The sequence below is a fragment of the Choloepus didactylus genome, assembly GCF_015220235.1.
Source record: "Choloepus didactylus isolate mChoDid1 chromosome 11 unlocalized genomic scaffold, mChoDid1.pri SUPER_11_unloc1, whole genome shotgun sequence".
In the NCBI taxonomy this organism is placed as follows: domain Eukaryota; kingdom Metazoa; phylum Chordata; class Mammalia; order Pilosa; family Megalonychidae; genus Choloepus; species Choloepus didactylus.
In genome coordinates this window covers 3,305,518-3,328,737 of record NW_023637577.1, presented here as the reverse complement: position 1 = coordinate 3,328,737, position 23,220 = coordinate 3,305,518, and the positions used below count along the sequence as shown (strand labels likewise).

The 23,220-nt window shown below is 38.3% G+C and overlaps 1 protein-coding gene across 4 annotated transcripts in view; it reads right to left on the bottom strand.

Annotated features, from left to right (window-relative positions):
• Positions 1-14,427, bottom strand: part of LOC119524465 (NACHT, LRR and PYD domains-containing protein 1-like) — a 29,489-nt gene extending 15,062 nt beyond the window's left edge. For 3 of the 4 annotated variants that reach the window (XM_037823156.1, XM_037823155.1, XM_037823158.1), the window contains exons 1-3: positions 14,287-14,427; positions 13,850-13,934; positions 5,010-5,265 (exon numbers count right to left, since the gene is read on the bottom strand). The gene's annotated coding sequence lies outside the window, so the exon portion shown is untranslated. The remainder of the gene's footprint in view (positions 1-5,009; positions 5,266-13,849; positions 13,935-14,286) is intronic. The other variant, XM_037823157.1, reaches the window with a different exon arrangement.
• Between the last annotated feature and the right edge of the window lie 8,793 nt (positions 14,428-23,220).

Below are 23,220 nucleotides of genomic sequence, written 5' to 3'. Positions count from 1 at the left end.
ACTGAAAGCCTTCCCTCTAAGATCAGGAACAAGACAAGGATGCCCGCTATCACCACTGTTATTCAACATTGTGCTGGAAGTGCTAGCCAGGGCAATCCGGCAAGACAAAAAATAAAAGGCATCCAAATTGGAAAAGAAGAAGTAAAACTGTCATTGTTTGCAGATGATATGATCTTATATCTAGAAAACCCTGAGAAATCGACGATACAGCTACTAGAACTAATAAACAAATTTAGCAAAGTAGCGGGATACAAGGTTAATGCACATAAGTCAGTAATGTTTCTATATGCTAGAAATGAACAAACTGAAGAGACACTCAAGAAAAAGATACCATTTTCAATAGCAACTAAAAAAATCAAGTACCTAGGAATAAACTTAACCAAAGATGTAAAAGACCTATACAAAGAAAACTACATAACTCTACTAAAAGAAATAGAAGGGGACCTTAAAAGATGGAAAAATATTCCATGTTCATGGATAGGAAGACTAAATGTCATTAAGATGTCAATTCTACCCAAACTCATCTACAGATTCAATGCAATCCCAATCAAAATTCCAACAACCTACTTTGCAGACTTGGAAAAGCTACTTATCAAATTTATTTGGAAAGGGAAGATGCCTCGAATTGCTAAAGACACTCTAAAAAAGAAAAACGAAGTGGGAGGACTTACACTCCCTGACTTTGAAGCTTATTATAAAGCCACAGTTGCCAAAACAGCATGGTACTGGCACAAAGATAGACATATAGATCAATGGAATCGAATTGAGAATTCAGAGATAGACCCTCAGATCTATGGCCGACTGATCTTTGATAAGGCCCCCAAAGTCACTGAACTGAGTCATAATGGTCTTTTCAACAAATGGGGCTGGGAGAGTTGGATATCCATATCCAAAAGAATGAAAGAGGACCCCTACCTCACCCCCTACACAAAAATTAACTCAAAATGGACCAAAGATCTCAATATAAAAGAAAGTACCATAAAACTCCTAGAAGATAATGTAGCAAAACATCTTCAAGACCTTGTATTAGGCGGCCACTTCCTAGACTTTACACCCATAGCACAAGCAACAAAAGAGAAAATAGATAAATGGGAACTCCTCAAGCTTAGAAGTTTCTGCACCTCAAAGGAATTTCTCAAAAAGGTAAAGAGGCAGCCAACTCAATGGGAAAAAATTTTTGGAAGCCATGTATCTGACAAAAGACTGATATCTTGCATATATAAAGAAATCCTACAACTCAATGACAATAGTACAGTCGGCCCAATTATAAAATGGGCAAAAGATATGAAAAGACAGTTCTCTGAAGAGGAAATACAAATGGCCAAGAAACACATGAAAAAATGTTCAGCTTCACTAGCTATTAGAGAGATGCAAATTAAGACCACAATGAGATACCATCTAACACCGGTTAGAATGGCTGCCATTAAACAAACAGGAAACTACAAATGCTGGAGGGGATGTGGAGAAATTGGAACTCTTATTCATTGTTGGTGGGACTGTATAATGGTTCAGCCACTCTGGAAGTCAGTCTAGCAGTTCCTTAGAAAACTAGATATAGAGTTACCATTCGATCCAGCGATTGCACTTCTCGGTATATACCCGGAAGATCGGAAAGCAGTGACACGAACAGATATCTGCACGCCAATGTTCATAGCAGCATTATTCACAATTGCCAAGAGATGGAAACAACCCAAATGTCCTTCAACAGATGAGTGGATAAATAAAATGTGGTATATACACACTATGGAATACTACGCGGCAGTAAGAAGCAACGATCTCGTGAAACATATGACAACATGGATGAACCTTGAAGACATAATGCGGAGCGAAATAAACCAGGCACAAAAAGAGAAATATTATATGCTACCACTAATGTGAACTTTGAACAATGTAAAACAAATGGTTTATAATGTAGAATGTAGGGGAACTAGCAATAGAGATCAATTAAGGAAGGGGGAACAATAATCCAAGAAGAACAGATAAGCTATTTAACGTTCTGGGGATGCCCAGGAATGACTATAGTGTGTTAATTTCTGATGGATATAGTAGGAGCAAGTTCACAGAAATGTTGCTATATTAGGTAACTTTCTTGGGGTAAAGTAGGAACATGTTGGAAGTTAAGCAGTTATCTTAGGTTAGTTGTCTTTTTCTTACTCCCTTGTTATGGTCTCTTTGAAATGTTCTTTTATTGTATGTTTGTTTTCTTTTTAACTTTTTTTCATACAGTTGATTTAAAAAAGAAGGGAAAGTTAAAAAAAAAAAAAAAAAGAAAAACAAGGGAAAAAAAAAAAGATGTAGTGTCCCCTTGAGGAGCCTGTGGAGAATGCAGGGGTATTCGCCTACCCCACCCCCATGGTTGCTAACAAGACCACAGACATAGGGGACTGGTGGTTTGATGGGTTGAGCCCTCTACCACAGGTTTTACCCTTGGGAAGATGGTTGCTGCAAAGGAGAGGCTAGGCCTCCCTATGGTTGTGCCTAAGAGCCTCCTCCCGAATGCCTCTTTGTTGCTCAGATGTGGCCCTCTCTCTCTGGCTAAGCCAACTTGAAAGGTGAAATCACTGCCCTCCCCCCTATGTGGGATCAGACACCCAGGTGAGTGAATCTCCCTGGCAACGTGGAATACGACTCCCGGGGAGGAATGTAGACCTGGCATCATGGGATGGAGAACATCTTCTTGACCAAAAGGGGGATGTGAAAGGAAATGAAATAAGCTTCAGTGGCAGAGAGATTCCAAAAGGAGCCACGAGGTCACTCTGGTGGGCACTCTTATGCACACTTTAGACAACCCTTTTTAGGTTCTAAAGAATTGGGGTAGCTGGTGGTGGATACCTGAAACTATCAAACTACAACCCAGAACCCATGAATCTCGAAGACAGTTGTATAAAAATGTAGCTTATGAGGGGTGACAATGGGATTGGGAAAGCCATAAGGACCACACTCCACTTTGTCTAGTTTAGGGATGGATGAGTAGAAAAATAGGGGAAGGAAACAAACAGACAAAGGTACCCAGTGTTCTTTTTTACTTCAATTGCTCTTCTTCACTCTAATTATTATTCTTGTTATTTTTGTGTGTGTGCTAATGAAGGTGTCAGGGATTGATTTGGGTGATGAATGTACCACTATGTAATGGTACTGTAAACAATCGAAAGTACGATTTGTTTTGTATGACTGCGTGGTATGTGAATATATCTCAATAAAATGAAGATTAAAAAAAAAAAAAAGAAAAAAGAAATAGTAGCTTATAGACCAGTCTAACAGAGAAAAATGAAGGAAAAAAAGATTCAGGTCAAGTCTACAATTCTGAGTTGTCAACAGTTCTTTCCATAGTCCAAACACAGATTTTTGTTTATTTTTCTATGAATGAACTTTGTGGTACAGAAAACAACATCGTAATGCAATTTGATTTTCTGTTTAGGAATCAGAGTGGTACTGCGTAACAGTTCCCAGATGTTTGAGTTTCGGTGACCAGTGGAAAAACAACAACAAAAAGGGTGGCTAATTTTCTTTTAGTCAAGAACATGAAACAAAATTAAAGCAACATCAACAACAAAACTATCTAATTCACTGCCATCAATTACTAAACTAATATTATGGAACAAATCAAAATCGAATGACAACCAGGTAGGGCACAATGAGAACACATCACTTCTGTGGTATTTCTGCCAAACATGCAACTTGAATCCAATCATGAAGAAATATCAGACAAACCCAAATTGAATGACATTTTACAAAATAACTGGCCTGTAATTGTCAAGTGTCAAGATCATGAAAGTGAAAGAAAAACTGAGAACATGGTCCAGACTGCTGATTAAAAGATGGCCCTCAAATGGATATTTGGAACTGGATCCTTTGCTGCAAAGGACATAGCTAGGACAAGTGGATCTCAATTTCCTCATGTGTAAAATCAAGAGTTTAAACCAGATCTACTACTCCACTACTCAAACATGAATAAAGGACTCAAAGAGGATTTTGGGAAAACAAACACAAAAAATCTATATTGAAATATAGGAAATGATCTGTCCTAGTACTCTAACCATACTGATAAACAGAGGTTACCAGTAACAATCTACATGTTTAACCAAAATCAAATTTATCAAATTTAAGTATCACAGGGAAAAGTCTTAAGAAAAAAAATGCTAAACAATACTTCCATCAACAGGACATTGACACAATGAAATATTTTCTTACTATACAAGCTGATACGAAAAGACATCAAGATTTTGTTAAAGAAAAGAAAATTTAGCCCAGTATATAAAACACATGTATGTATATTTGCACATATGTGTGTTATGGGCCTGTATGTGCATAGAGCATTTCTGGAAGGATACAATCAAAAATGTTAACAATAACATAGGTGAGAATGGAGAGTCAAAAAGGGGATAGGGTACTTTATTCTCCATTTTTTACCCTTGTGAACTCAGTTCTCACCAACACATTTTAAAAAAGTCATCCTAGTAGCGATAAGTACATAGAGCATCCAGATCTTGGTTTCTAGATACCATTCTCAACTAAAATGAAATTCCTTGGTGAAATGGCTGCTGCAGATATTGGTCAGGGTAAGCATAAAGTGAGCAGCGGACATCTTGTACCAGAAAACAAAGAAGCACTCAAAAACTAATGAAGGCATATGAAAAGGACAAATAAGCTAGTGTGAAAGGGCTCCCAATGACCAAATCTGGGACAATATGAACATTGAAAAGAATCACTGAAATTAAAAAATTGTGGAGAAAAACAAGGGAGTGATTACTATAACAGCCAAGACAGCAGTTAATTAAGGAGGCAGAAGCACATGGTGGGCTTCTAGAATGCTGTGGTATTCTATTTCTTGACCTGGAAAATAATAATATGAATGTTTATTTTTTAATTCTTTATCAAACTGGACATATCTGTTGTGTGAACTTTCAAATATATGTATTATTTTTCAAAATGTTAACACAAAAATCTCAGGAAAAAAAAAAGATGCCAAACAAAAACACGAACCTTTTAGAAAGAAAATTACATTTTACCTGCAAGAGTACGTAGGCTCTCCTACTTTAAAAACACGACCACAAAGATGAGAAGGCTTGTTTGTTCAAGTTTTGAAAATCCAAACGCAGGATCTTCACCACAAAGGTACCATTCCTTTGGTCCCAACAAAACATGCTATGCCAGCATGTCTTCTTTCTGTGGAAAAGGGTTGGGACCCCTGCAGTATATTTTGGGTACATAGTGGGCTAAATGCTGGTACACTTCTCTGGTGAGGTCAGTTGCTTGTAGCCATGTCTTTAAGAAAAATAAAAAGGAAAGAACACTTTTTATCAATGTCACCAAACTGGTAATTTGAACAAACCTCCCATACTACTTTAAGTTTAAAAAAAATCATATTTATAAAAGAGGCTTATAAATTGTTTTGTTTATAACACTTGACACTGAATCTTTTCTTTCCAAAAGGGTAAAATTAATTTATAACTTTCATCTATTAAAATGCCAAGTATTTTAAAATTCTGCTTTATTTACAGTGAAAATAAAATTAAAGTGAAATGAGCCCCACTTGGCAAAATGATTCTTGAAGCAACCTTCTGTAGGCTGTACAAGAAAGTGATCACAACAAATCATTAAAGACAGTAGCCACTAAGCTCATCTGGTTTCCTTTCTAATGCCTTACTTTAATGATATTCTGATTGTGATTTGGATTTTTATGTCAGTTTGCCTATAGGAATAACAGGCAGTGAACCTGAACAGCAATACACTAGTTGTATTTTTCATTGACTAGCAGTTTATCTCTCAATCTCTTATGAATATGTCAATCCTTAGGAGACTCTTCTATCAATCATACCTTTTTTTCCTAATCAGCCTCTCTCCAAGCCCTTTCCTCTATATTCTTCTTCCTAAAAACACTCCCCCCACCCCACTCCCAAATCTTTCTGTCTCTCAAATCTTTATGTCCAAAGAGCCTGTGACAATTAAACTTAGACATCTGATGGGCACCAACTCAACATGTCCAAAACTGAACCAATGAATCTCCCATAAAAACCTGTTATTCTTCCCATTTTTCTATTTCAGTGGCCTATACCAGCACCTACCCAGGTATCCAAACTAGAAAAACCTGAAAACTTTCCCTCTTCCTGTCCCCAACATTCAATCATTATGCCTCGTCCTTTAGGCTTCTTCAATGTTTCTTGAATCCATTTCTTTATCTCCATCTCCACAGCCACTACCTCTACTATCTTAGTCCAACCCCCACAACTTGGACAAGATTAGAGCCAACAATGTCCTAACTTGGGTTCCCACTAGTCTTGCCCCTCTGCAATCCATTCTCCAACCTTGATGCTAGAGTGATCCTGCAAAATGCCAATCTGATCATGCCCGTCAGCTTCCCATTGTATTTAGGATCGAGTCCAAGGCCCTCAACATGTATTACAAGGTCCTTTGCCTTTATCACATTCTCCAGTCTCTTCCTCCCGACCTGTAATGCTCTTCTCTCCATTTCACAAAGCTATTTTCCACTCATTCTTCGGATCTCAGTTTATGTTTTGACTTTCTCTGAGATGCCTTCTCAGCCTATTCTCCATCCCCACCTCCCTTTGCCATACTCTCCAGGCTCTAAACCAGAACCTGGCTTAAATGGGAATTTAATAAAATCTGTTAACTGAATGACTATAAATATGTTTATACTACTTACTGTCACATAACATTGACACTCCAGAAAGATGCTCTATGTGGTTTTAATGAAAGCAGAGATAAAGCAGATCCAGGCCTGCAGCACGGATCAGATCTCAGGTCTCTACAAACCAAACCAAATAAGCCCTACATAAAGTACCCTTCAAAGCATCTCCTTTCTTTTTTTTTTCTTCTCTATTTCCTTAAGTCTTAAATCTTTCCCTTTATTCTGTTGTTATTTATCCCTAACTCCCCTGTCAACTCTGCCTATATGTTTATTTCTCATATAGTCCTTTGTGTAATTACAAGTCATTTTGGCTCTAAGCCAAGTAAAAACAGAAAATAAAAAAACATGAAATAAAATTACTCACTTTTACTATAATACAGTTAACTGAATTGCTAAGACAACTCAGGGATCCAGTGTTTACCTAAGGATTACAACCTAAGTTCCAATTAAATCCTTGTTAAAAAATAAGGTTATGTCCAAGGATGCCTAACGTAAGAAGACAATATAAAGTCTTCATTTTAACTATTACTTGTGCAATCTTCAGTCTACTTTTTTCCTTCTAAAATAACAGAGAGATTTTAAATATTCATGAGATACCATATACTAACTTTCTATTCAATTTCATATTTTCAGACAACTCATACTAAAAATATAAAAATCTTGTCTATAAGTTAAGTGACTAGACAGAAGCTTCTAACAGAGAAAACAGTGAAAAGGTTTTCACCCTTAAGGCAAAACTGCTTTTTTCCAAAAGTCACTAACTTTGTTGTGCTTGCTTTATAAAAGTAGGAAAGAGACTAAATTGCTCTTCAAACAACAGCACTTCTTGGGAGACAATCGTATAGGTTTCAAAGATTCTCTCCCTTCAGAGAAGAGGCACTGAATTAAAAAAAAAAAAAAAAAAAACAACAATATACATATACTATACGTATACTATATATATACTTTAAATTCAGAAATTATAAAATCAACAAAAGAAATCAATAGTAAAAGAGTAATAAGTAAATTAGAATCTTATTCTTTGAGCTAAAAAACATTTTTGTTAGCCAAAGATTAATGTCCAAAATTTCACCCATTATTAGCAAACCCTTTTCCAAAATATGAATGTAGTCAAATTATCCTAAGCAATTTATTTTATTAAACCAGATTTTTCAGTATTAATAATTTATATAATTATAATAATTTATAGTAATATATAACAAAATGATATTTAGAAAGAAGTACTTATTTGTTTACTAATAAAATATTTTGTATTTCTTTTTCCTTAACCAGTTTCTGATAATAGTTGCCAATGTTACTGGAGCCATAAGACTACATAATTTTTTTTAGAAAGCAGAATTTTTTATTCTCCCTGGATTAAAATTCTGCAAAAGTGAAGTTTTAGGAGAAATGGGAATGGAAAATATCAGAAAAACAAAAATTACTTTTAAAATAAAGTCTTTAAATGTGTTGTAGATTAGAATTCTCAGAGGCAATTAATTTTCTTTAACTTTTGGGGATCATATAGGTGAATTCCTTCAATCTTATTGCTTAATTTTTCATTCATAAAGAGTAAAAGCAGGCATACATTCCCCACCTTTAAAAATTTAATACTATTAATGTGAAAAAATGAAAACCACCTAACAGATTGGGGATCTATTACATGCATTTCAACCTGATTAAATTTACACACTTAATATATAAGGCAAAGTACATTTCCATAAGAACTTTACTCCAGAGATACTGAATCTGTGATTGCAATATTTTTATTTAAAAAAAATAATAAATGTAGTAAGGAGAAAGAAAGCAGGAAGAAAAAATTTGACTGCCTTTCAGGATAATGGCTCACACATATCTCAAGAATAAAATCTATAGCTTCTCATGTTGGTTCTCAACCACATATGCTAACTGTAACTATTTCTTTGACATGAAAAATTATTAAGATTTCTAATTACTTGATTTTAACCTCAGCTTATTTCAGACACTTGGAGGTGTCACACCCATGTACACAAGAACGTAATAAGCATTCACTATCATATTAGAAATCCTCAATAAGAGAAGTAAAGGAACTGCCAACTCATTCCACTAAAGTAAACATATGACAATGTTTCCAAGAACTTTCCTTTAAAAACAAAAAAAAAAAACACAACTTTTTAGTGTAGTAGCATATATACAACTCAAAATTTCCCATTTTAACCATTTTCAAGTGTACAATTCAGTAGTATTAATTACAGTCACAATTTTGTGCTACCATCACCAACATCCATTACCCGTTTTTCATCACCTCAAACAGAAACCCTGTACCCATTATGCAGTAAACTCCATCCCACCCCTGTAACCTGCTATCTGCAGAAGCTTTCCTTTTACTGCATGCTAAATTTAAGCAAAAATTTACACAAATTATATTAAGAGCTCTAAAAACTAAATGAGAGCATTTACAAATAAATACAGAAAGTCAATAATAAAAGACAATTCAATTAAGAAATGGACAAAGGATCTGAATCAACACTTCTCCAAAGACATACAAACGGCCAATAAGCTTATAAAAGATGTTCAATATCACAAGTCATTAGGGAAATACAAATCAAAATCACATTGAGCTACCACCTCAAATCCACTAGGATGGCTATAATAAAAAAGGTGGACAATAACAAGTGTTGACAAGGATGTGGGGAAATTGGAATCCTCATATACTGATAGTGGGTATGTAACAGAGGTGCAGCTGACTTAGAATAGAAAAAAGTCCTGCAGTTCTTTGGACCATTTAACATAGAGTTACCACTGATCCAGCAAGTTCCCTCCTAGGTATATACCTAAGAGAAATGAATTAATAATGTCTCCACATAAACCTGTACATTAATGCTCACAGCAGCATTATTCCTAACAGCCAAAAGGTGGAAGCAACCCAAGTACCCATCAACTAATGAATGGATAAATAAAATGTAGTATAGCCACATAATGGAATATCATTTGGCAATAAAAAGGAATGAAATACTGGGCATGCTACAACATGGATGAACCCTGAAAATACTCTAAGGGAAAGAAACTAGTCACAAAAGACCACATATTGTATGATTCCAATGATATGAAATGTCCAGAATAGCCAAATCTGTAAGAGTCAGAAAATAGGTTAGCAGTTGCCTAGGATTTGGGAGGCTGGGGGGTAAGGGCGCATGGTTGCTAATGTGTTCCGGGATTCTTTTTGGAGGATGATGAAAATGCTCTAAAATCGATTGCAGTGATGGTTGCACAACTCTGTGTATATATTAAAAACCAATGAATTAAATTGTATGCGAATTTTACCTCAATAAAATTTTCTATCAATAAAACTGTAAAAAAAACTTTTAAGCAAAAAAAATACATAACCATTTGTGCTGGTTTGAATCTGTTATGTACCCCATAAAAGACTATGATCTTTAATCCATTCTTGTGGGTGCAGACTTACTGAGATTATATCCATGGAGATGTGACCCTGCCCATTCAAGGTGGGCCTTAAAGTTACTGGCATCCTCTATGGGAGGATAAAAGGCAGAGACATTTTGAAGAGAGCTGACACAGACCCAGACATTTGGAGATGTTAAGCTAAGAGTTTGCCCCAGAGAAGTTAAGTGAGAATCCACAGATGCTTGAGAAGAAAGCCACAGGAATCAGAAGCTGAAAGCAACGCAACCCCGGAGGAAACACAACCAGCACATGCCAGCCATATGCCTTCCCAGCTGACAGAGGTGTTTCGGATGCCATTGTTTTCTTCAACCAGCCACATGCCTTCCCAGTTGACAGAGGTGTTCTGGATGCCATTGGCCTTTCTTCAGTGAAGGTATCCTCTTGCTGATGCCTTAGTTTGGATACTTTTATGGCTTCAGAACTGTAAATCTGTAACCTAATATAAAATTTCTACAGTGCCCATGTAATTCTTTTATATTTAGGGAAAAACAATGTATGTAATTCTTAAATAATAATTACTCATTGGAACATGATATTATAATCAAATCTAAGGAGCATGAAATATAAATAAAGGGAAGCGCCAAGAAGTGTGGAAAGTCATACTTGTGATGGAATCAATTCTATCAAGAAAAAGAGAAGACTGAAGAAAGGGCCACATTAATATCCATTCCAGTTTTCTAATGCTGCTGTTTTGCAAAATACCAGAGATGGATTGGCTTTTATAATGGGGGTTTATTTGGTTACAAAGTTACAGTCCTAAAGCCATAAAAGTTCCAAGCTAAAGTATCAACAATAGGATACCTTCACAGAAGAATGGTCGTTGGCATCCGGAAAACCTCTGTTACCTCAGAAGGCATGTGGCTGGCATCTGCTTGCTCCCAGGTTGCATTTCAAAATGGCTTTCTCCCAGGATGTTTCTCTCTAGGCATCTGGGGGTGTTCTCTTGGTTTCTCCAAGGCAAACTCTGGACTAGCAAAAATCTATCTTCAGTGGCCATCTTCAAAATGTCTCTCTTGGCTACAGCACCGAGCTCCTGTCTGAGCACTTACAGGGCTCCAGTGATTTAATTAAGACCCATGCTCAATGAGTAGGCCACACCTCCATAGAAATAATCTAATCAAAGATATTACCCACAGTTGGGTGGGTCACATCTCCATGAAAACAACCTAATCCAAAGATTCCAACCTAATCAACACTAATCCATCTGTCTCCACAAGATTTCATTAAAGAGCATGGCATTCTGGGGGACATAATGCATCCAAACCGGCACAATATCCAAAGCTTAAAATATTCAGAGTCAGCTTAGAAGCTTTTTATCTCCGAAGCATACTAGTTAGGACAGATAGGATCACAAAAAGTCCTTCCTCTTCATACTAGAAATAAGACACTGTGTAAATAAAGTTTGGAAAAACAATACTAGTGCTCAATTTTAAACGGATGTGATCCCAACAAATTATCAGTAACAGAGGTTTAAAGGCTGCAATAACTGCTTTCTTTACTTGTTTACCTTCTCTAAAATTTACTTTCAACCTGAGAGGGAAACTTTGTTAATTCATCTTAATTTGTGAAAAGGGCTGTCCTGGAACCTAAACTGAGAGTTTAGTTCTAAGTGTTATGCTATAATAACTCAATACAGACAGTAAACTCTTCACAAAGTAAAGACAGGTTACATTAGCTGAGGAGAGACCTTTTTTTTTTAATTCATTTTACTGAGATATATTCAGATACCATGCAGCCATACAAAACAAATCGTACATTCACTTGTTCACAGTACCATTACATAGTTGTGCATTCATCACCAAAATCAATCCCTGACATGTTCATTACCACACACACACAAATAACAAGAATAAAAATTAAAGTGAAAAAGAGCAATTAAAGTAAAAAAGAACACTGGGTGCCTTTGTTTGTTGGTTGGTTGGTTTTCCTTCCCCCATTTTTCTACTCATCCATACATAAACTAGACAAAGGGGAGTGCGGTCCAGATGGCTTTCCCAATCACATTGTCACCCCTCATAAGCTACATTTTTAGACAATCATCTTCAGGATTCATGGGTTCTGGGTTGTAGTTTGATAGTTTCAGGTATTTACTGCTAGCTATTCCAATTCACTAGAATCTAAAAAGGGCTGTCAATATTGTGCGTAAAAGTACCCACCAGAGTGACCTCTAGGCTCCTTGTGGAATATCTCTGCCACTGTAGCTTATTTCATTTCCTTTCACATCCCCCCTTTGGTCAAGAAGATGTTCTTCATCCCACGATGCTAGGTCTAGATTCCTCCCTGGGAATCATATTCCATGTTGCCAGGGAGATTCACTCCCCTGGGCGAGGAGACCTTATATTTTAATATTAGTTTGCCCATTCTTTATTTGAAGGAATTTGTTGGCCTTCAGACTAAACATTTTTCTTCCTTTATGTTATTGTTCAGAAAGCCATTTTAAAAAGTAAACAAATGCCAAATGTATATCAGTTTGTTGATCTTCACAAACTCAAATTTTAAAGTCCAAATTAATAAACTTATTACATTTCCTTTATTTTCTCCACTGCAGCCACTTGAGAATGTCACTGCACAAGAACCAGGAGTGTTGGCCTCCAGCCCCGGCTTTATAACTGGTTTCCTCAGGATCCTCAACAAGTTGGAGCTCTATTCACTCAATAATTAGCACTTTTAGACTAGTTATAATAGAGTAAGTATCCTACACCACTGGGCCAATAGATGCCACAAAATTCAGTGAGAGTGAAAACACACCAAAAAACTCTGAGGTAAATGATTAGATATCAATAGAAGAGATCATGGATAAGGAATGGCTGTTATTATTATTACTTTACTGCTTACTTGTAACAGTTTTCATTTGCTTTTTCAAATTTCTCTAGTAAATGAAAGGCAGATGGGGGCTAAAAATCCTTGAGCTGTTACTATATTACACAGAAAGTAAATGAAAACAGAGCTGGACTAAACATGTATGTCAGGACATGGTTAAAAAAAAAACATCATCATTGAACAGGCAGTCTATTTCTTCACACTTTTCACCTCTACTCCTACTGTTGTTTATTTCCCCCATGACTTTAGTGTCATTAAGTCACCTAAGACAGCTTGTCACTGACCAATAACCCCACTGTACCTCCCCTCAAATTTTGTTCATAACATTAAGATTATTGACTTGTGTTCAGAAGTCACTCCCTTCCTAGCAGCTTTCTAAATTGCAGGCCTTAGGGGTGTGGCCTAAGTTGTTTTGGTCCATTCATAAACATTCTGGACAATCTTTTCTAATAGGTGTTCCCTGTCCTTTTTGGGGAAAGAAGTCATTGAGTTTTATTAAAGTAATCATTTTACAATTCTGCTAGTTATATTTAGCATATTTCAAATTTCAGTACAATTCTTGATTTGAATGGTTTAAGTTTGGGGCATAACTACTCCCACTACGCTGTGGCCAACCCTCTCACTGTTAGCTTCTATTTGTTGAAGGCTACTTGCTCAAAGTTATTTAACATTTTTTCTCCATCCAACTACCCCCAACTTCTAGAGAAATTATTTTTCAAATCTCCTAGCCTCCACTACTAGTTTCACACAATTAGTTAATGTGTCCAGATACTACTTCCCAAACCTTCAAGTACGCTGTCGGCTGACCAAACAGGTACAAAAACGCACAGTAGGGAACAATGAGGGAGAACAGTGTCGCTTGCATCCTTGGTGCCTACCAAGGACAGCCCCAGAGAAAAAGAGTAGGGGCTCGCTTAATGTGGCATGTTTCAGCGGAGGAGGCACGGCTCCGCTTACCTCAGGAAAAGGAATCAGGACGTCAAACTAGGGCGTTGACACCAAATCGCTAGGAATCGTCTCTTTCCCTCCCATCTTCCAAGAGCTGGAATAAAGGGCAAAGGCCTGTGTGTTGGCGACATAATGGGAAGGTGGGGGAAAGGAAGAATACTGCAAGAGCTCTTTGTTGGCCTGGACAGAAGGGGAAAGTAAAAGTGGCCGGAGCACTATGCATCTCTGGGACCATTTAAGGATTGAAAGGAAAGGAAGGAGAGGGTAAGGATCGGTGGCCTCCTCGGGCCTTTACTCCACAAGACAAGACTAAGGAGGCCGAAGAGGCCGGAGCGGTCGTTACACCAAGTCAGGGCCGGGCTGCTCCGGGATATCCAGGAGCCGATTCCTCCCTCCCGGCACCACCAGCGAGGGCCCGACCTACACGCCCAGGTCCCGGTACTCACCCCCGCGGTCTCCTCAGCCGAACATTCCAGCAAACTCCGGTCGATGGCTTGCACCTCCGGCTCCAGCTCCGACGCCATTTTCCCTCCTCTTCCCCAGCGCTGACGCCGCTACCGCCGCCCCGAGGGCCGTGGCCTCGCCACAGCCCGGGCGGCCGCGACCGTCACCCCTGCCCCTGACAGACAGTCCCGGAGCCGTCCAGGCGGCCGCAGGAAGAGTAAGATAGGAAGGAAGGGTGAGGTGAACCGGACAGGAGGGACGGCGGCCTTTACGCTCCTTCCCGGGCCCAGCGACCAAGTGGCAAGTCACCGCCTCGTCTCTGCCCCGGGGAAGGACACAGACGACCCCAAGCCTGGCACTCTCGCTGGCTTCTACCGCGTCCCGAACGGGAAAAGGGGCAATAACACCCAAGAAGAGAAGAGGGGCATTCTGGGAACTGTAGTCGTCCCAGGCAAGGCCGGGAGGGGGCGGCCCCCTTATGCGGTGCCCTACGAGGGCATTGTGGGAGTTGTAGTACATCTCGTAAGGAGAGAGAGAGAAATGGCAAGTGAGGGGGCAGGGCTTCTCTGCACAACTACTTCCCAAACTTTCAAGGACGCTGTCGGCTGACCAAACAGGTACAAAAACGCACAGTAGGGAACTAGTGGGAAAGAGACTAGTGGAAAGAAGCACCCAGTAGGAAAGAGGCGCAGAACAAGACATTCTGGGAATTGTAGTTTTATCCCCCCACCCCATTTATTTTTGTATCCTGAGGGCTTAGAACTGCCTCTGGCACTTGGTAGATATTCATGTACTTGTCAAAGTCTGGCACGTGATAGGTACGCAAATAATTGTCAAAAGAATGAATAACAATCTGGAAGCATCTATAAGAAAGTTACTAGAGCTAATAAGTGAATTCAGTAAGGTGGTGTGGTACAAGATCAACAAAAATCAGTGGTATTGCTACACTAGCAATGAACAATCAGAAAGGAAATCAAGAAAACAATTCCATTTACAATAGCAACTAAAAGAATGAAATATCTAGGAATAAATGTAACCAAGGTTGTAAAGAACTTTTGCAAGGAAAACTACAAATCATTGCTGAAAGAAATTAAAGTCCTCAGAAATGAAAACATATCCCATATTCATGGATTGGCAGATGTAACATGGTTAAGATGTCAGTGGTACCCAAAGTGATTTACAGGTTTGACACAGTCCCAATCAAAATTCCAGGAGCCTTCTTTGTAGAAATGGAAAGGCTAGTCATCAAATTCATATGGAAGTGCAAAGGGCCCTGAGAACCAAAAGAATCTTGAAAAAGAACAAGAAAGTTGGAGGTTGCACATTTCCTAATTTCAAAACTCACCACAAAGTTGTAATCTAAACAGGACTGGCACAGGACAGACATATAGACCAATAGAATAGAATTGAGAGTTCAGAAATAAACCCAGACATCTATGGTCAATTAATTTTTTACAAAGGTGCCAAGTCCACTCAATGGGAAAAAATAGTCTCTTCAACAAATGATACTAGGAAAACTGGACATCCACTTGCAAAAGAATGACAGTGGACCTCTACCCCACACCAAATATGAAATCAACCCAAAACAGATCAATGACCTGAAAAAAGAGCTAAAACTATAAATGTCTTGGAATAAAACATAGGGAAATATCTTCAGAACTTTGTATTAAGCAGTGAGTTTTTAGACTTTATACCAAAAGTACAAACAACAAAAGAGAACAGATAAATTGGACTTCATCAAAATTTATAAAACTATTGTACCTCAAAGGACATTATCAAGAACGTCAAATGATAGCCTACAGAATTAGAGAACGTATTTGGAAACTATATATCTGAGAAGGGTATAATATCCAGAATATACAAAAAAATAGCTACAACTCATCATCAACAACAACAACAAAAAACAAACAATCCAGTTGAAAAACGGGCAAAGGATAATGGATATAGAGTTTCTGTTTGGGGATATGGGAAGGTTCTGGTGATAGATGATGGTGAGGGTAATATAACATTGTGAATGTAATTAATCCCACTGAATGGTATGCTGGGAGTGATTGAGACAGGAAAGTTTATATTGTTTCTAAGTTTCCACAATTTTTTAAAAAGGGGCACCTGAAGAGTCAGTGACAATTAAATGCAATACATGATCTTAGGCTGGATCTAATAATGGAAGAGATAAGCCCCAAAAGGATGCTATTGGCACATATGAAAAATTAGAATAGAGACTGAAAGCTTTATGTCAATGTTAAAGTTCTTGAACTTAATAACTGTACTTAAGGTGGTTACTTAAGTATATGTCCCTATTCTTAGGAAATGTACATAGAAATATTATATATTTAAGGAGCATGATCTACACAATGTACTCTCAAATGTTTAGGAAACTGATAGATAAAAGATAAATAGATGAACTCATGGATGGATAGATAAAACGATACAGCAAATGTGGCAAAATGTTAAAACTGGGGAGTTGGAGTTCTCTGTATGGGTTTTGTATTATTTTTGCAAATGTCCTGTAAGTTTAAAATTATTTCAAAATAAAAAGTTTTTAAAATTCAAACCAAAATGGGAAAAGGATGTGAATAGATATTTCTCCAAGGAAGATATAAAAATAGTCAATAAGAACGTGAAAAGATGCTCAACATCATTAGCCATTAGGGAAAGGCAAATCAAAACCACAATGAGGTACCCCCTTACACCCACTAGAATGGCTGTTATTCACAAAATGTAAAAGAACAAGTGCTGGCAAGGGATGTGGAGAAATAGGAACCCTTGTATATTTTTGGTGGGAATGTAAAATGGTACAGCTGCTGTGGATATCAGTTTTGCTGTATCTCAAAAAGTTAAACATATTATTATCATATGACCTGGCAACCCCAGTACTGGGTATATAAACAAAAGAATTGAAAGCAGGGACTCAAACAACTATATTTGTACACCAATGTTCATAGCAGCATTATTCACAATTGCCAAAAGGAGGAAGCAACCCAAGTGATCATCAACCAATGAACGGTTAAACAAAATGTGATATATACATACAATGGAATATTATTCAGCCATAAAAAGGAATGATGTTCTGATACATGCTACAGTGTGGATGAACTTTGAAGACATCGTGTTGAGCGAAATAAGCCAGACACAAAAGAACAGTTACCGTATGATCTTACTTATATGAAATAACTAGACTATTCAGATTCATAAAGAAGGAAAGTAGATTACAGGTTACCAGGGACAGGAAGGAGGGGGAATGGGAAGTCAATGCTTAATGAGTGGGGAATTTCTGTTAGGGGTCATGGAAAAGTTTTAGTAATAGACATTGGTGTGGGTAGCACAATATTGTGAATGTAATTAATGATGCTGAATTGTATGCTTGAAAGTGGTTAAAATGGAAAATTTTATGTTGTAAATATGTAAACACACATACACAAAGAATAAATGAAATACATTCAGTTGCTATAGTTCTATGAACCTATATCATCCATTATCCCCTCATCCCTTAGACTAGTAACTCAGGTAAGCATTTTTAAATGCTTAAAGAAAAGCTTTTCAAGCAAATTAGTTATGGCCACTTTCAAAATGTATTACAAATCTTGTTGCAAAGGAAAAGGAATGAGTTGGGACAGGCTGCTCCAGAAAGAGAGGGCACGTGGAGGAGAATGAAGATACACAGCTGACAGCCAGACAACTCCCGGAAACAGAGCCACGTAGCTGATGTTGTCGGTAGCTGTAAACATGTGATGACGTCCAGAGAGAACAGGAGAAAGGCCTAAATTGCTGACCTGCAGAATCATGAACTAAATAAATGACTGATGTTTTAAGTTGCTAAGTTTTGAGGTGTTTTTTTTAATGCAGCAATAGTTCATCAGTTCAGTCACATTATAAGTGGCAGAGCTCAGATCTGTCCAACTCCAAGGCTCATATTTTCCAATGCCATTCTGCTTCCTGTACATTTCCAGGCAAGTCATTATTTTCTCATGATTAAAATTGTCAAGTTCGTGGTTATTAAATAAAAACTATTATTATTTTATAATAAATTAGAAAATAACTCAAACCACTGAAGTCTCCCTTCTCCTTGACAATTCCTAACTTAAAGGACTTGGGTAAAAGATTGAGAACTTTGTTACTTGAATTGTTTTGAAACACTAGAGAGAAATCTTCCTGTCTTAGGAAGATCACACCAAGACACACCTATTCATAGTTAAAATCTGTGGACACACCCTCTGCTTTTCTTGGGGACAAAGTTACCTGCCTCCCTCTTTTATATCTGAGATGATTGACAGTGATGACAGCCAATTGCAACTTTTTTCCCCTCATTTGAGCTTTGAGAGTAGATTTCCTCCAGTCTGTAATAGAAATGTATAAAGCAGTTGGTATACCAATAGTTCTCAGGACAGAAGGAAATAAAGAGATTTTGAAGAATACCTCATGTTTTCTTTATTGGTTATCACTGATACAAATTATCTCCAAGGAATGGAATGCCCAGTATCTTGTGGTTCTCTGCTCCCTAAAAATAATTTTGCCCCAGATGTGAGAATGATTGTCACATGGCAAACTTTGAGGCAGAATTTCCCAACTAGCACATCTTCTCCCCAATTCTCTCTGCCAATTGGGAATGGAGGGCTGCAATATACAATTTAAAGCAAATTATTTTTAAAGAAAATTATTGTATTTGGTCATTACATGAGGCAAAATGAAAGAAGAGGTACCTGTCTGTTTGCCAACACATCAGTAAACTGATGACACTCAGCCCAAAAAGGACAAGGACTCAAGGCTGCCAGGCATGGGTACTATTATACCAGCCTTTCAGAACTCACCATTCACAAGTGGTTAGTTTTTGTGGCACGTGCTGTGAATTGGCTTGCCCAGTCAATTCTCACCTTCAGGTATGCATTTGTGTTCTATACTATGTGGCAATCTAAAAATCTACATTTCCGAGCCTCTCTTGCAAGGAGGATTATGGAAACAAATTAAACTCCATCAATTAGCTGCACTTGGTGAGATTTGAAGTTGGAAGTGAGTAGGAGGCTATCTTTCTGTTCCTTTGGCTGTTACTGATATTGAGCATGGTCATGGGATGTGAGTTATGTACAGCAGGACCCACACTATAGTTACTGGAGAAGGCAGTTATTGGGGCAGTGGCAGTGGCTTCCAGATCCTGGGATTGCAGCTATGGGAGTGTGTTTCTAAACCAAGAGTTCCAGGGTCAGTCTCATGGAGGTTCAACCTCAAAACTGCTCCTCTATCCCTTCTAATTTGTGAGCATCTATTTCCTTGTATCAAATACCTTTCTACTTAAAAAAAAACCTGTGCAATAGTTTCTATATTCTTCAACTAGACCTTAATGGATAGTTACTAATTAGCAAATATATTTGCCTTGTTGTTGGATTCATTTAATAACCAAATGTTCTAGTTTGCTAATGCTGCCAGAATGCAAAACACCAGAGATGGATTGGCTTTTATAAAAGGGGGTTTATTTGGTTACACAGTTACAGTCTCAAGGCCATAAAGTGTCCAAGGTAACACATCAGCAATTGGGTACCTTCACTGGAGGTGGCCAATGGTGTCTGGGAAACCTCTGTTAGCTGGGAAGGCACGTGGCTGGCATCTGCACCAAAATTCTAGTTTCAAGATGGCTTTCTCCCAGAACATTCTTCTCTAGGCTGCAGTTCCTCAAAAAGGTCACACTTCATTGCACTTGGGGTATTTGTCCTCTCTGAGCTTCAACAGAGCAAGAGTCTTCTTTCAACGGCCATCTTCAAACTGTCTCTCATCTGCAGCTCTTCAAAGAGTTCCTCTTGGCTGTAGCACCTCTTCAAAACATCACTCACAGCTGCACTGAGTTCCCTCTGCCTGTCATCTCATTTATATGGCTCCACTGATCAAGCCCATCCTTTAGAGATGGCTCAATGTCAACTCATAACTTCAAACCCACTAAGGATAATCTTCTTTAAGGTTAATGGAAAGTCAACTGATTAAGTTAAGCTGACCCAGGATAATTTCCTTAGGAGTAACTCAAAGTCAACTAATTAGTTCTGATCCACCCAGGATAATCTCCTTTGAGGATAACTGGAAGTCAGCTGATATGGTGAGGCCCACCTAGAATAATCTCACTTTGGATCACCTTACCCACCTGAGAAGGTCAGGCCCCTCCACAATAATCTATCTCAGGATAATACAAATCAACTCACAAGGTCAGGCCCACCCTGGATAACACTTTTGGATAGTCTCAAAGCCAGTTGATTACATCAGGCCAACCCAGGATAATCTTTAGGAATGACTCAAAGTCAACAGATAAGGTCAGGACTCCCAAGGTAAGCCTAAGTTAAAACCAACAGATAATTTCAGGATCACTCCGTATAACCTCCATTAGCATTATCTCAAAGTCAACTGATTACATCAGCCCACCCATGATAATAAGTTTTTAGGGAAATCTGAAACTCACCTCATAAGGTCAGGCCCATGCAGGATAATCTCCTTTAGGGAAAATGCAAAGTCAACTGATAAGTTCAGGCCTACCCAAAATATTCCATTTTAGGATCATCTCAACTCCAACTGACAAGGTCAGACCCAAACAGGATAATTTTCTTTAGGGATAACACAAATCAACTGATAATGTCAGGCCCACCCAGGAAATCGCCTAATGGTAAACCCAAAGCTAATTGGTTAGGCCAGACCCACTCAGTATAATCTGTTTTTTCACCATGTCAAAGTCAACTGAGAAGGTCCGGTATACTCAGGATAATCTCCTTTAGGGATAACTGTAAGTCTAATGAATAGCTGAGGTAATCACCTCTAGGATAACTCAAAATCAACTCATTAGATCAGGCCCACCGAAGATAATCTCTATTAGGAATAACTGAAAATTAAATTATAAGGACAGACTCACAGAGGAGAATCACATTCAGGGATAACTCAAAGTCCACAGATTACATCAGGCCATGCTAGTGTCATCTCCATTATGGTCAACTCAAATTCAGCTGATTAGGTCAGACCCACCCAGGATAATCCCTTTTTGGATTATCTCAAACCCAACTGATAAGGTCAGGACCACTCAGTATAATCTCGTTAAGGGTTAACCCAAAGCCAACTGATAAGATCAGGCCCAGCCGGGATAATCTCCTTTAGTCATAAATCAACTGATAAAATCAGGCCCACCAAGGTAAAAATCCTTTAGGGATAGCTCATTGTCAACTGCTAGGGTAATCTCCTTTAAGGTTAACTGGAAGTCAATTTATTAAATCAAGCTGACATAGGATCATCTCCTTAGGGAGACTCAAAGTCAACTGATAAGGTCAGAGCCCACCCAGGATTATCTCCATTAAGTTGAACTCAAGTCAACTGGTTACATTAGACCTACCCATGATAGTCTTCTTTAGGGCAAACTCAAATTCTGCTGATAAGTTCAGGCCAACTAGGGCAATCTCCTTTAGAGAAAATTTAAAGTCAACTAAAAATGTCTGGCCCACTCAGGATAATCTTCTTTAGGGATAACACAAATCAACTGATAAGGTCAGGCCCACCAAGGATAATCTACTTTAGAGATTCCTTAAAGTCAGCTTGTTAGGACTGGCCCGCTCAGGATAATCTCCCTTAGTGATAACTCAATGACAACTGATAAGCACAGGCCCACCCAGAATAACCGGTTTTTGCATAATCTCAAAGCCAACTGATTACATCAGGCCCACCAGGATAGCCTCCTTTAGAGATAATTCAAAGTCAACTGATTTGGTTAGGCCCACCTAAGATAATCTCCTTTAGCGATAACTCAAAGTCAGCTGATTAGGTTAGGCCCACACAGGACAATCTCTTTCTGGATCACCTCAAAGCCAGCTCATTGGGTCAGGTCTACCCAGGATAACTACCTTTAAGGGTAACCCAGAGTCATCTGATAAGTTCTAGCCCATCCAGGATAATCTCCTTTAGGGAATAATTTAAAGTCAATTGATTATGTCAGTCCCACCCAGGATATCTCTTTTTGATTCATCTAAAAGCAAACTCATTAGATCAGGTCCATCCAGGGTAATACCTTTAGGAACAGCTCACAGTTAATGGATTAAGTCAGGCCCATCAGGATAATCTTCTTTAGGGTTAACTCAAAGTCAATTGATTAGGTCACACCCACCCAAGATAGAATCCTTAGGGATAGTTCAAAGTCAACTCATAAGGTCAGACACACCTATGGTAATCTCCTTTAAGGTTAACGTAAAATCAACCGATTAATTCAGGCACCCAGGATAATCTCCTAAGGGTTAACACAAAAGTTAATTGTGAAGGTCAGGCCCACACAGGATAATCTTTTTGTGGAGCATTTCAAAGTCTATTGATTAGGTCAGGCCAACCCAGAATAATCTCTGTTTGGATCATCTCAAACCCAACTGATGAGGTCAGGCCCACCCAGGATAATCTCCTTTACATTTAACACACACACAGTCAGTGATAAGATCAGACCCACCCAAAATAATCTCCATTAAGGTTAACTCAAAGTCAACTGTTTACACCACAACCACCCATTAGAGTCTCCTTTAGGTAGAACTGAAAGTCTACTGATCTGTTCAGGCTGACTAGGACAAGGTTCTTTAGGGAAAAGTTAAAGTCTACTGGTAAGGTCAGGCTCCCCTATGATAATCATCTTTAGGGATAACTCAAATAAACTGATAAGATCAGGCCACGCCCTCATAATCTCCTTTTTGATAACTCATTGTAAACTGATAATGTCGGGCCACCAAGGATAGTCCTCTTTAGGGATAACTCAAAGTGAACTGATTAGGACAGTCCCACCCAAGATAAAACCATTTAGGAATAGCTCAAAGTCAAGTCATAAGGTCAGACCCACCTAGGGTAATCTCCTTTAAGATTAACACAATGTGAACTGATTAAGTCAGGTCCACCAAGGAAAATATCCTTCAGAGCTAACTCAAAAAACAAACAGATATGGTCAGGTC